The following is a 14,040-nucleotide window of genomic DNA, read 5'->3' as shown; positions in this document are numbered from 1 at the left end:
TGCCGTAGCACATGCACAGTGCAGGTTTTTTTTTTTCAAAATGTTTTTTTCTCGTTTCATCACCTAGCGAATCCGCAACCTGTCCACAATGTTCATTGCGGACAGGCTGCGGGTGTGACGGCTTACATTGGCTCCAATGGAAGACGTCCTTGTGGAGCCCACATAAAAATGGAGCATGCTGCGATTTTTTTTTTTCTTCGCGATCACAATTGATTTCCGCTTGTGTGTAGGAAGCAGCTGTTATAGTAATGATATTTGTATGCTATATATCATTTATTATCTTGTCTTGTGTTTCTTATATCAGCTTAGGCAAATATATACTGTTATATCTACTCTTAGAAAAAGGTTAGCAGTTAAACGTGTTCACATACAAACTTGTTCGGAATGTTTAAGACCCTTTCATCTTCCTCCCACTCATGTTTCTCATAGAGCAGTTGTACATTCTGATTGGATAAGCTTCTCATTTACTGATAACATTATATGCTTCCTCCAAATTCTTTCACTTTTGATACTTTACTAACATGTAAATTATCATATCATTGTATTAACCAATCCTGTATGAGCACAATAACTTTTTGCATACTCCTATTTTGTGATGTAACGCTTGTCCGTAAAAGCGATTGTATTCCTTTGAATAAAGCAGACGCGTACTGGCTTGATACAGAGCATTGTGTCAATCTGTTATTTTTTTTGCACAAACTTCTGAATACCTAATTTGGCCCACGTAGTGAACGTAAGAGGAGCCCTACGAGCTCCGATATCACAGCGGATCTCCATAGGAAGTAATGGGTGGTATATGCTGCAGATTTGCCGGATTACGGATTCCGCAACAAATATCCGCCCATGTGCAGGATATGATTGAGGTGTCTTAATAAGTATCAATAAAGGTATTGTTTTTAATATAGGTATTAATTTGTGCGTAAACTCACCCTTCTAATGCAACACTGTGAGTAAATAGTAACGCAAATCTATACTAATTTATAGCTGGCGTGGATTTTATTTTCTGGTGCATAGCCAGCAAAGAAAAACTGAATTCATTAAAAGATCTATGCCTCTTATTAAATTTGGAGCATTTTACTCCAGAGCATTTCATTATACAATGGATGTATGAGATGCCAGTCTTAATAAATTCCCCTCTGTGCTTCTATTCTGTGTGTCCAGGTATACAGCTATACTTATTCTATGTTCCGCTTTATTTCTAAGAATTACACACATGCAGTAACCACCAGCTGCCCCTAATTCTTTCCAAATTATACATCTGTGCTCTGAAAAGCATATATTTCACTCCTACACATATAATAGAATTTACACTGTAGACTATTGTGCACTTTAGTGACTTGCAGGGTTCCTAGCTGTGTACAGCAATCTGGGATGGATAATAATCAGTTGGAGAAAGGCTGTCTTGATTCATTAATCTATTACAGCAAGAACGCCTTTACATTAAATATTTTCCCTTCCAGTGACCGTAATCATAATCGTAATCAAAGTATAACATGGATATCCTTGTTTAGAGGTCTAATTTTTTAAGCAGAACGATAAACTGAAAATACAAAATATTGTCAAAATGTAACTTTCAGTGTTGATATAACATGTACTTGCTGCTCTCTATAAAAAGAGTGGCATAATTCACGCTAATCAAGCAGAAGGGCATTAATATAGATAACTAGAGGAGATCAGAGCAATGCTACATAGATGTCACAGACCGGGTAGCAAATCAGAAGAATCCCAGATTTATCCCTAACAGGATTCCAGGTTCGATTCTGCTTATACTACATGTTTGGTCTGCATTACATGTATAGCTATAAATAAAGGGAACGTATAGAGGTCTACTGTAATGTACCCATAAGCAAGCTTGTATTGTGCATTTTTATGCTGTAAGTGTATTATTTTGGCAAACATTTTCATTTTGTGTTGCCTGGGTAGCGACTTTTGCCGTCTTTTTGGGGGGGTGGGCGGGAGGAGGAGCTTGAAATATAAACCCTAGCTACATTTAAAAAAGGACAAAAAACAATACGTTACCTAACAGCCGCTGTCCGCTCCAGGAAGCGCTGGCCCTGACTGGCTAAACTACAGCGCTCGAGAACCAATCACAGCCATTCAATTCGGTGACTGTTTGGTTCATCGAGTGCTGCGGTGATTGGCTGAGCTGCGCTGCTCGAGATCCAATCAAAGCCAGCGCTTTCTGGAGGCGGGATTTTTGAACTCCCTGACTAGGAAGCGGTGGCTGAAGACTACAAACAAGTGCCGTGGAACCGCCGGAGAAGTGCTGCGAAGCGGACAGCGCCTGTTAGGTATTGTTTTGGGGGGGTTTTATGCAGCTAGGGCTTATTTTAGGGACAAACAGTACAACTTCCTACTGCAAAAGTTGCATCGCACTGCACAAAAACGTGATTTCATGAGATGCAACACAAAGGAAGGCTCCATAGAGAAACATGGGCAACAAAACATCACAAATCGCAGCTGTATGGAGCATACTGCGATTTTTTTTTTTCTCTCGCAATGTAGCAGCCTGCAAAACATTGCTAATGCCGTATATTTAGTTCAAGGGGCAGACAGATGCAAATGTATATGTTTGCACAGTATCTCTTAGGCTAACTTCATACGAGCGAGCACGATATGGGACTGTGAATCACAGCCCTATATCACGCTCCTCACCATGTGAATTCCCCATGGATGCCAGGCATTTTTATTTCAAAACCACCTGGCAGCACTTCAGGGTTGTAGCGATCCTCTGCTGCGGTTGACAGATTGTTTTCAGTGGGAGACCTCACATCATGTGCACCTAGCACATGGTGCGACGCTGCCGCCGGACCCATTGATAAACGATGGGCGCTGTGATGTGAGGGCGTGCAGAAAGAACATGCTGCGATTTGTTTCCTGCATGCATTGCGAATCCATGCAGGAAAACCTCGCTCACGTGTATGACCCTATTCAAAAGAACAGGGTTTATATTTGTGCGTCTCGCAATGCACAAATCTCGTGCGATATTCTCACCCGTGTGAAGGTAGCCATAGGATGCTTCTTTTCAATTGCAAATCCATGGAAGCAATACAAGGGTCAGCCAGGGGTTTCTGTTACGGATTATGCTTGTTTTAAGGCCTACGGCCTCCCAGAATGCAGTTGCATGTTAACATCACATAATGTCTGCAATAGTCGAACCTTCACTGTTCTGCTAAAACAACTTCGATGACTTCCAGAACGCAAAATCGTGGTCCCCGCTAAGAGAACGCGCAAAAAGAAAGAAACGGAAAAGGGTGGCAGAGCCTCTTATCTCTGTATCATGTGGTCTGCCATAGCACAGAGGCTGTAAATTTTCTACACTTTATCTTTGGTTTAGTTTTCCCTCATCTGTTTAACTCTTTGCTTACAGAGAACTATAACAATCTATTCCCTGTACAGTATATGCAAAGCAGGTTAACCACTTAGTGCCCCATGACCTATATGTACATCCTGGGTGTGTGGAGGAGCTGGAGCAGAGCCTGCACCATACATGGAGGTGTAATCTGTCTTTGGCAGTTGACATCTAGCCACAACAGGTATGATTGGTATTCCTGCGGGATTGTGACTGTTAACTCTTTAATTTACGCAATTGGTATTTGTGGGTTCCGGATAGCTCAACTCCAGGGCTGTCATTCATTTCTTTCCTATTAAGATGGGTTTGTGGCCTGTCTTAAGAGAATGCCTGCAGAAATACCATATACTGCGATACTGAAGAATTGAAGTATACGGTATAAGCAAACAATCACAAGTTCAAGTAAGGTTTTATTCTAAAAAAAATTACAACGCTAACCCCTCCCATCCTTTTCCAATATTTATAATAAGAAAAAAATAATAATAAAAACATATATTTGATACTGCTGTATCTGTAAAAGTCTGATCTATCAAAGCAAGGTATTATATTTCCTGCATGGTGAATATTTTCATATTTTCAGGGGAAAAAAACGCCATAATTGCGCTTTTTGTGGTCTCTCCATCTCCAAGGAAAAATGTAAAAAAAAGTGATCAAAAAGCCGCAAGTTCTCAAAATGGAAACTATAGGTATTCCCACAAAAAAAAAAATCCCTCGCACAATCCCATCAACACAAAGATTGAAAAAGTAATGGCTGCCAGAAGATATAGATTGATTTTTTTTATTTTTTTTCAAGACATTACATTTTTTTTAAGTAGCACAGCAAAAAAGCAACTAAATGTGTAGTTGTAATTGTACCAACCCATAGAATAAAGTTATCATGCCCTTGTTGCTGAAGTGTGAACCTCATAAAGACAACCCCCTCCCCACCCCCCAAAAGAGGCAAAATTGCATTTTTTTTCCATTTCCCTCCACTTAGAATCATTTGATAGTTTTCCCCTACATTATATGGTACATAAAATAGCACCTCTGAAAAGTACAACTTGTCCTGCAAAAAATAAGCCCTCATACAGCAACCTGGATGGAAAAATAAAAGAGTTAGGATTTTTTGAAAGTGGAGAAGAAAAACCAAAAATGGAGAAAAAAAATGTTGCTAAGGGGTTAAAACCTGATTCCATCAACGCCTAGAGCGCCCCCTGCTGTTCCCCGCCGCCCTTACACATTTAATACCCTGTTATCTGGACCTTTATGCCTGGCTCCACCGGCAACGGAAGAGTTAATTCCATTCCTCTCAGTCAAAACACAGTGATTGGGCCAATGAGAGCGGCCCTTACATCGCGCACATCTGGGCCACTCAGCGGCGGGCTACGAGCCGGGGAGGATGGGGGAAGTCCACGAGCCGCTGCCCGGGCACGGCTGCTGCTCGCTGTGACCCACTGCCAGGCACCCGGGAGGCAGGTAAGAGCATGCGCTCGTGTAACGGGGATGCCCGCTCCTGCAGATGGCACAAAGGATGTGTGCATCTCTTGCCCCTCGCATCACTGGCAATGGCTACATTAGAGCCACATGTGGGCAGGAAGTCTCCTTGGCAGTGGTGCCAGCTGTCAGTGCATTGGGCGTGCTGGGTATTCTTGTTTGGTGATTAGTAATGAGGGTGAGCCACCAAAATAAGTGAAAATCTCAGATTTTACCCAAAAAGTATATGTGCCAACTCCTGGATCTTTGCTGTCAGGGCATGCTGGGAGTTGTAGTTCCACAGCAGCTGGAGTGTCACTGGTGGATGGTGTCATTAGGATCTCCAGTGTACTGTCTGATATAGGGCGTCACATCAGTCTTAGGGTCCTTTCTGGGCACAGGCTTTTCTATATGCCAGCTTCAGTAATCCGTGCGGTTGGTACACATTCTACATATGGAGGTGAGCTCGCCCTCCCACTTCACAGGCTGGCACACTGGGTATTGCTGGTTGCTAGGAGCCCGCAGCATGCTAGAGGTGGGTGCTGCCACTGATGGTGTTAGGGTGTCCTGCCTGGGGGTGAGTAGTGAATTGCAGGCAGATTTTGCAGCACTGCTGGGACCAGTAGTGTCCGGGCGGGGAAGAGCTATAATAGGAACGGGAAGCGCAGAAATAGATGCAGAGCGGAAGATCAGAGGAAGAATCCTCTCCGAGCTGTGGGAGCTGCCTGCTAGCAAGGGCTGGCAAAACTAGATAAGGTTGGTATGGAAAACTTGCCATGTCTGTCTGGTTCTCATCTCCCTGGCATCCCTCTGTATGGGGTTAACCCTTCAGGCTCTGGAGACGAGTCTTGTCTCCTAATGTGGGCAAAATCTTCTTATCTCTCAGCTGATCATATGAAGGTGCTGCCAGAGGTCTATGGTATAATTTATTGCATACATAGTGGTGAAGGTTTTTCTAAGGCTGGCATGGGTATAATTCTCTACCCAGCTGTTAGCAGCACTGTGTACTTGTAGCTGGTAGAGCTGTCCTCGGTTTGCATTGCCCAATCTGTATTTGCATGTGAATTTCTACAAAAAGCCTTGCAGGAAGTCCTGTTATATGTTGCTTTATAGAAATTAGCCAAGAGAGAATGGCTTTTTAATGATTGTTTGAGTTTAAAGAGCAGTTCCACTTAAAGGGAGATGTAAAAAAAAAAAAAAAAGATTATGGGCATTGAATGGGTTAAAAAACAAAAAGCCATAGTGACTGGTTCAACCCTCAGTTCCTGCATCTTCAGACCCAAAAGCATCCCCCCTCCTCCCCCTTCCCAATAAGTCCTGCCACGTCTTCTGCACTATTAAACGATACAGAATGGGTGCGATTACAGCTATGTCTTCTTGACTCTTCACCATGTTGGCACTGCCCCGCTGACTTTTGGTGAGTAACTTAGGCCGGCTGCACATCAACAAGTCAGATTCTGCATGCAGGAGCTTGCAGCCGAATCTATCTCTGACACCGGCCAGCGACCCTTCTCTTTCTGTATTGCGGACCATCAGTCATGTGCCGTGCAGATTTTTTTTTTTTTTTAAATGTGTTTCCCTCACCCTCGCTAGACTAACGCGGGTACCCACAGCCTATCCACAATGTCCATAGCTGATGGGCTGCGGGTCGGACGGCTTCTGTTGACTTCAGTGGAAGCTGTCCATGCGGAATCTGCACAAAACATGCTGAGATTTGTCCTCCGCAGAATTCACAATCGCGGATGCCGCAATTGAAATCCGTTTGCGTGAACCCGGCCTTGCATATGCTCATGCTGTGTTAGTCTTTGTATGTGTAATTCTGAAACGGCTGATTTTGCCAGAGGCATGCTTAGAAAGATATCACCTGGCAGGAGAAGACCGTGGCTTATTCTCTTGGAATCTGGTGCCTGGATTCCCTTTACTAAGGAATTGAACGTGTTCTGGTTTATATTCATTATTGACATGGACATTCTAGGCATGGGCTCGTTACAACTGTTCTAGTCTGATCATTAATTTTTAATATCTTTGCAGATCTCTTAAAGCAAACCTGTCACCAGGCTTATGTCCCCCCGAACCATGGTCAGCACAGGACAGGCCGTGTACATGGCGTCCGTGTTGTCTTATTCTAAATACTGCGGTGTCGTCTCAGAATAAACATACTTTGTAGACTCATTCCAAATGGATCTCCAAGTCATGGGGTGATTCACGCCGGCCTCTCCTCGTCCATATGATCTAGATGACCGCTATCTGCACAGGGAGAGGCGGCCGCAGAGCGCCATTTGGAACTCCTCTTTAAAGTACGTTTGTTCTAAAGTGCCACAGTGTTTCAGAATGAGACCTAAATGGGCACAGTGTACATACCTGTCCCTTGTTCCGGTTGCCCATGATTCGGACAGCCTGAACTTGGTGACAGGTTCCGTTTAAGAGGGTTGACCCATCACAGCAACTTATTTCCTATCCACAGGATAGGGGATATCTTGCTGACTGGTGGGGGTCTGACTATTCGGATCCACACCAATCCTGAGATTTCAGCCCTGGTGTGTCCTGAAGTTCTGACATTGAAGGCCACTCTCTTGCACCTCCACCCCATTAACTTCAAGGGGACCACCAGAGATAGTCGATCACTTGAATTCGACTATCTCTGGCAGTCCCACTAAAGTGAATGATGTGAAAGCGCCCTTGTATGACTTTAGGGTGCTCTGAGCCTGAAATCTCAGAATCACTGGAGGGTCCTAGCGGTTAGACCCACACTGATCAGCAAGATATCCTCTCTCCTGTGGCTGGTGGGGTGACTTTCTGTAACGGTAATAGCCCTTTTAAGGTCTTCTTATATATTGTAGCACTCCATAATGGTGGGAGTCTGACGTTTAGGAACCCGTCTGAACAAACGGACAGAAGTTCCTTCTGCTTTTTCATGTATAGCAGTACTCCTGTTCAGTCACCGATGCGATGCGAGGTTTTCCGTTGATCACTCTGCGATCCTCCATCTCCGAAGTTAGGCTGTCTTGGCATGAAAACTCATCGCATCCTTGGGGAATTGGCATGGTAGGGAGCGCGATATGGGGGTGGAATTCACAGCTCACCCGTATGAAGTTAGCTTAAGGGTTTCTGCAGACTGGTGGCATCTGCCATAGGTTTTCCACAATGGCAAAATCCACAACAAAAGGTTTAGATTTTCTACAGAATACATCGGAAATGGGGTACATGCACACAGGCTTTTTTCCAGACCCAAAAATCAGACGGAAATACTCGTGGGACCCATGTATTTGTGCAATTGTTGTCCGAAAATCACACAGCACATCGGACAACACACAGACAAGGGCTGTATTGTGTGCTGTCTGATGCGAGTTGTGCCCAAGAACATTGGGTGCAACTTTAAAATCCTCCATGTGCATGTACCCATGTGGTGGGTTCAAAATCTGCAGCAAACCTAGTGCGCTCCTGGCCTAAAGGGAGTGTTTTGTTAGGATATGCACCTAATTAATTCCTCACCAGTGAATCACTCATGTTGGGGGCTGTTGACATTAGCACATGTATATGAGATGTAAATTAGCTTCATAGCATCATGTTCTGGCCCATATTACAGTCCAGTGGGTGAAATTAAAAATGTGTTTTGGGAGGCAGCCTGCTACATCAGAAACCTTCCTCCACAGCTTCTCCACAACCAAAATTGAGGGGATTAGGAGTTTGGTACAATAAATGCAGGTCTACAATACTGGTTGAGGAGTTTACATACACACTACTTGGGATTTTGTGTTTAGTCCCCCCCCTTCTAGTTTGATGTCCTGTTACATCTAGCACCTTCCTTCGGCTTGCGTACCTTGTGCTTGCAGTAAGTCTTGGTGTGGGAGGCTGTTTGTATTGTGTGGGCCGCTTCTCTGTATGTTCTCAAACGCTTCTCTGCCAGCCTTTCCAGCGTTTGTCAGATTCCGCCTGCCTGCTAAAATGTTTAAGGTATTTATGAATGAGAGGTAAATGCGGATTTTGTTTTTCACTTGTAAGTGCAGTGTCTGCTCTTAACCCCTTACTGACACCATTTTCCTCCCTCACTTTCAAAAAAACATAACTTCTTCTTTGCAAGACGGGTTTTATTATTCAATAGTATTTTTTAATGTACTGAAAACCTTTTTTTTAAAAATTTCCAATTGGGATGAAATGAATGATTAAAAAAAACTAATTTCACAGTTTTCTTTTGTTCAGTCGTTCGTTCGCATTTATACGGAACAATTAGAGTAGACTTTCGCTCATTTGAATGATTTTTCTTTTGACCAATAATCATTGAGTCTAAACGAAGCATTAGATCTTCATGGCATTCACAGGATATGCCGTAAATGTCTGTTAGGTACGGATCACAAAGATGGAATCCGTGCCTATCTTCACAACCCCATTGTCACCTCGTTATGTGACAGCTGGCTAAGAGTGAACAGAGAGTCGGTCACACATGTGAATAGCTTTCTCCGTTCTCAAGGCCAGTGATTGGCTGCAGCGGTCTCCTTTATACATGCGCATGTCATGGCTGCAGAACGGCGGGGAGGATTGGAGCAGTTGGGGGGGGGGGGGGGGCGGACTGGTAGATTGTTTTATAACTTTTTCTGCTTTCTCAGATTTTTTAAAATTTTTTTTTAAATATCTCAGACAAGCCCTTTAAATTGATCAGATTCAAGAATAAATATTAGGGTTCTACACGGAGTGAGTAATCGTTGGGATGAGCGGACAATGACTGTTGTCTATAATGCCGTTGCATTATATGTAATCATTTTACTTTTTTTTTCGCCATTCATTGGCAAACGACTGATTTTTTTTAGACCTGCAGAAAATGAACGACAAACAATAAGCCAGCAAATTACCGTCCATTCAATCATTGGCCGTGTTTACACTGAGCGTTTATCGTTCCGTCTAGCACAATCTAACTATTTTTTTATTTTTTTTTTTAATGATAATTATCGTTCTCTGTAAAAGGGTCTTTAAACTGAGAAATGTGATCTGATTGGGGAATCATTGTTTTTAAGGCCCATTTACACACACAGATATCTTTCAAAAGATTGAAAGATCAGTGATCATTTTGCATAAAGTACTAATATGCACTAATTGCTACCGTGTTTCCCCGAAAGTAAGACAGTGTCTTACTTTCTTTTTATCCCCAAAAGCCAGACTATGTCTTACTTTCGGGGTATGTCTTATAATAAAAAGAAATCATTACTCACCTCCCCCGGCGTTCTGTCGCGCTCCGGCAGGATGTCGCTCGCTCCTCGTCCCCGGCGCAGCATTGCTTTCTGAATGCGGGGCTTGAAATCCCCGCCTCCAGAAAGCTAATACACACGCAGTCAGCCAGTTACAGCCATTCAATGACAGCATTGAATGGCTGTGATTGGCTGAAGGCACACGTGGCTTCAGCCAATCACACTATTCAATGACATCATTGAATGGGTGTGATTGGCTGAAGCCACGTGCGCCTTCAGCCAATCACAGCCATTCAATGATGTCATTGAATAGTGTGATTGGCTGAAGCCACGTGCGCCTTCAGCCAATCACAGCCATTCTGTAACTGGCTGACGGCGTGTGTATTAGCTTTCTGGAGGCGGGGATTTCAAGCCCCCGCATTCAGAAAGCAATGCTGCGCCGGGGACGAGGAGCGAGCGACATCCTGCCGGAGCGCGACAGAACGCCGGGGGAGGTGAGTAATGATTTTTTTTTTTCTACGGTATGTCTTACTTTCGGGGTACGGCTTACATTGGCCGACCCCCCTGACACCCCCGATACGTCTTACAATCGGGGGTGTCTTACTATCGGGGAAACACGGTATTAGTACTGTATAAGCTTAAATTGCATGCAAATGAGCTTCTGGGAGCTGTTGCAGAACTCAGCAGGAGGTCTGAGCTCTGTAATTCCCTTCATTGTTTAGCCACAGGGCTCTCCATTGAGAATTCAGCACCATGGATGGCGGACACAGCATGGTTCCTGCTAATCAGCTGTTTTACCTGCTAGGGTGAGAACTGAGAACAGCTATAACAATGTTATCAACTGTAATCGGCTCTCTATGGGCAGAACACAGCGTGCGGTCCTGCTAATTCTGCCTGCTGGGCTGAGAACAGCTGTAACAATGTAATCAGCTCTCCATGGGCAGAAAACATGGGCGAATTTTGTGTGTGATGCGTTTTTAACATAAGAAAGTCCTATTGACACTCGCGTTAAAAAAAACAATGGCAAGTGTGTAGCAGCCCTAAGACGGACATGTGTCCCAGCCCGACTGCAGAGTTTACTGACCTTAATTCGGACCATCTATCATACATCCCTATTACAAACGCATTAAATTTGTCCGTAATGCATTTGTGTGAAACCGCCCTTAAACCACTTACAAATGGGCTTATTTTGATCAGTTTTCTCCAAACTAGAAGTGAAACATAAACAGAGAAAATTTATCATGGAAAGATTTCCACCTCTTCTTTGTTTGGGCCATTCTTAATTTCTTCTTGTAAATACTGCTGTTGGAAAGTGGCCTAAAGGAGAGATTTGTTCAAGCTGGCGGGAAGAGGACACCAAAAGTTAAACAGCTATACATTACAGGAAGGGTATACAGAAGAGCATCTCTGAGCACAGAGCATGTAAAGGCTACAGTAATGGGCTGAGGACTCGGGGCTGTTCTTCACAGAGAACTGAGGCTATAGTGCCTGAAGACTCGGGAGATGAAGTTGTCAGAGGTAAACTGCTTGATGATTTTTTTTATGCATGAGATCTGATGAGTTTAGTGTAGTCCACTTGTCATCACAGTAACCGGATCTAAATTCAGTGGAGTGGTAGAAAGATAGTTTCCCACCATAAATGCTTAAAGAGACCCTGTCACCATCTCCTGCACACCCCTGAGGACAGCATAAGCTAGTGACAGTCACACCGATTACAGTGATATGTCTGCTGTATGTATCTCTGCAGTAGTTTGGGAGAAACTTGCATTTTATTAGTAACAGCCAGACAGAGGATTACAGGAAATAGTCCTCTTATATTCATGAGCTGCAGCTAGCTCCCACCCCACCCTCCATTCACTGATTGACTGCTGTCTTCCTAAGGTCGGGCTCACCCGAACGTATTTGAATTGAGTAATACGCGCGCAAGGTATGCAAGAAATTGCTTCAATGAAAGTACGTTATTTTCATCGTGCATAAAAACGAGCGCCATGTGAGTATTTAAAAACCTTTTACTATTGGAACTGCGATGCCTTTTTCTTGCATTTCACATCACACTTGTAGGCAAACTCACATGTTTGTAAGTGTAATATCGATCCAAGATTCTCAGTCCGATATCGCACTCACCCATGTAAATACAGCCTAGTGCTGTGCATGTAGCTGTCAATTACTGGGAGAGAGCTGATTGGCTGGGGGGCAAAGTGGGTGGGACTATCCTGCAGCATATGCATATTGAAGACTACTTCTGTAGCCCTCTTGTGTGGCTGCTACTAATAAAATGCTAATTTCTCCCGAACTGTTGCACAGATGCATGCCACAGACTTGTCATTGCGATCAGTGTGACAGGCACTACCTCGTGCTGCTCTCAGAGAAGACTGAAGAGATGGTGAATTTGGTTTTTCTGAACAAACTGACAATTAGGGAAAATATAGGCTGCAGCTTGTATTTTAAGTTTTTTTTTTTGTCTTTTTTTTTTCCTCCATTGGTGCAATTTCTTATTGATTTCTAAAGATGAATTACTAAAGAATGTAAAACATGCCTGATGGCCATCATGTGTGGTGCCCTTCATATACACAGTCAGCGTGGAGTGTGATGGGGAAGTATTCTGCGTAATTTCCAAAGTGACTTATATCCCTTTTCTGAAGACAGTGAGGCAAGAGTGCTGACATATTGTACTTGTCATCATGTCTGCTGTATCATTAGCAGCATGTTATAACCAAAATCATTCAAATACCTACAAAACATCCACTGCACAGATCACGTTTTATCCCAAAGTGTCCAACGTCACACCGCAGAAAATTGTATTCCATGGCAAATTACATTTTTGGATTTAAGTCCCTTTGGAAATCACCTCTTCAATTACTTATATACCTCAAAGGCAGCAGGGAATTTTGGATATGGCTTAGTAAATTGAAGGGGGTTAGCAAGGTAGGCCATTAATAACTTGGGGTCGGACTCTTGGACTACCACCAATGAGCAGTTTGAAGGATTTGCGGGACTTTTCAGTGCTGCAGTCTCTGCAATGTTTACGATCACATTCGTAATCAGAATTTTCCATAGTAGCTGTTCTGGTTATCCAAGGTACTGAAAAACTGGGGAGAGGGCAGGAAATGGATAATAATAAGCTACAGTAAGTTATACTCCCCACTCAGATTCCACATCGCTCCAGGCCTCACTGCCGGTCTTTGTTGAGAAACTACAATGATATCTTGCACTGTATACCACTGAGTCCAGTGATTGGCTGCAGCAGTCACGCCTATACAGAACATCGCTGCTGTAGCCAAGCAAACACAGATGGGCAGTGGAGGATTGGGGCAATTAGTATAATTTAGGCCACTTTTTACATGGGCCGACAGTCGCTCAAGTAATTGCTCAAAATAACTATTCCGGGTGACTGTCGACCCATGTAAGCACGAGACCTGACAGGACGACTTAATAAGAATGGCTCACTTGTCGAAGGCACTTGTTTTTAAGCTCCCCTAAAAATAATGCGACACGGGCAGTCATTCATCTATGAAGTGCTGCCTGCTTACTGTGATTGGAGGGGGCAGCCGGAAGAGACATCCAGCCTGCCCTGCCTTCATTCCCTGAGTGATCTCTGCTCCTGTATGAGGATATAGGAGCGATGATTGCTAGGATGAATTTCTTGGGCACTTAGGCACCCAGCAGTCGTCCCATTTTAAAAGTGACTTTTTAGTTTTTTTATTCTTAACCATTTCCTACCCTCTCTAACTTTTTCAATAACTTTGAAAAAACCCTGTTAATCACAAACTTATCTTTACATTGCTTTTAGCCATAGATGGTTCCTGACAATTTATATATTTTAACGAAGCATGTTAGAAACTAAAGTTCTTTACATATGGCATGTAACAGAGCCACCAATGGCAGGCAGCTTGTTGGCACTTTTCAAGTAGCAACAGGAAACCTCAGTGATAAAAGGTTGATGGAATACAAAGATGCTCATTTAATGCTGGCTTTATTGTCGGTATATCTACACTTAATACAATTACAAGACTTGTAATGGCTGGTTTTGCTTTGATCATGTGATCGCCTCGAACA

The 14,040-nt window shown here is 43.4% G+C and overlaps 1 protein-coding gene across 3 annotated transcripts in view; it reads left to right on the top strand.

Moving 5' to 3' along the window:
* The first annotated feature begins 4,659 nt into the window (after window positions 1–4,659).
* The window catches only part of CAMKK2 (calcium/calmodulin dependent protein kinase kinase 2), a 64,090-nt gene continuing 54,709 nt past the window's right edge, over window positions 4,660–14,040 (top strand). For 2 of the 3 annotated variants that reach the window (XM_066603274.1, XM_066603276.1), the window contains exon 1: window positions 4,660–4,807. The gene's annotated coding sequence lies outside the window, so the exon portion shown is untranslated. Of the gene's footprint in view, window positions 4,808–5,436; window positions 5,561–14,040 lie in introns of those variants that run through there. The other variant, XM_066603275.1, reaches the window with a different exon arrangement.

The sequence above is a fragment of the Eleutherodactylus coqui genome, chromosome 5 (genome assembly GCF_035609145.1).
Source record: "Eleutherodactylus coqui strain aEleCoq1 chromosome 5, aEleCoq1.hap1, whole genome shotgun sequence".
In the NCBI taxonomy this organism is placed as follows: Eukaryota; Metazoa; Chordata; class Amphibia; order Anura; family Eleutherodactylidae; genus Eleutherodactylus; species Eleutherodactylus coqui.
Note: the sequence above shows the minus strand (reverse complement) of the source record. Positions and strands in the feature narration are given on the sequence as shown.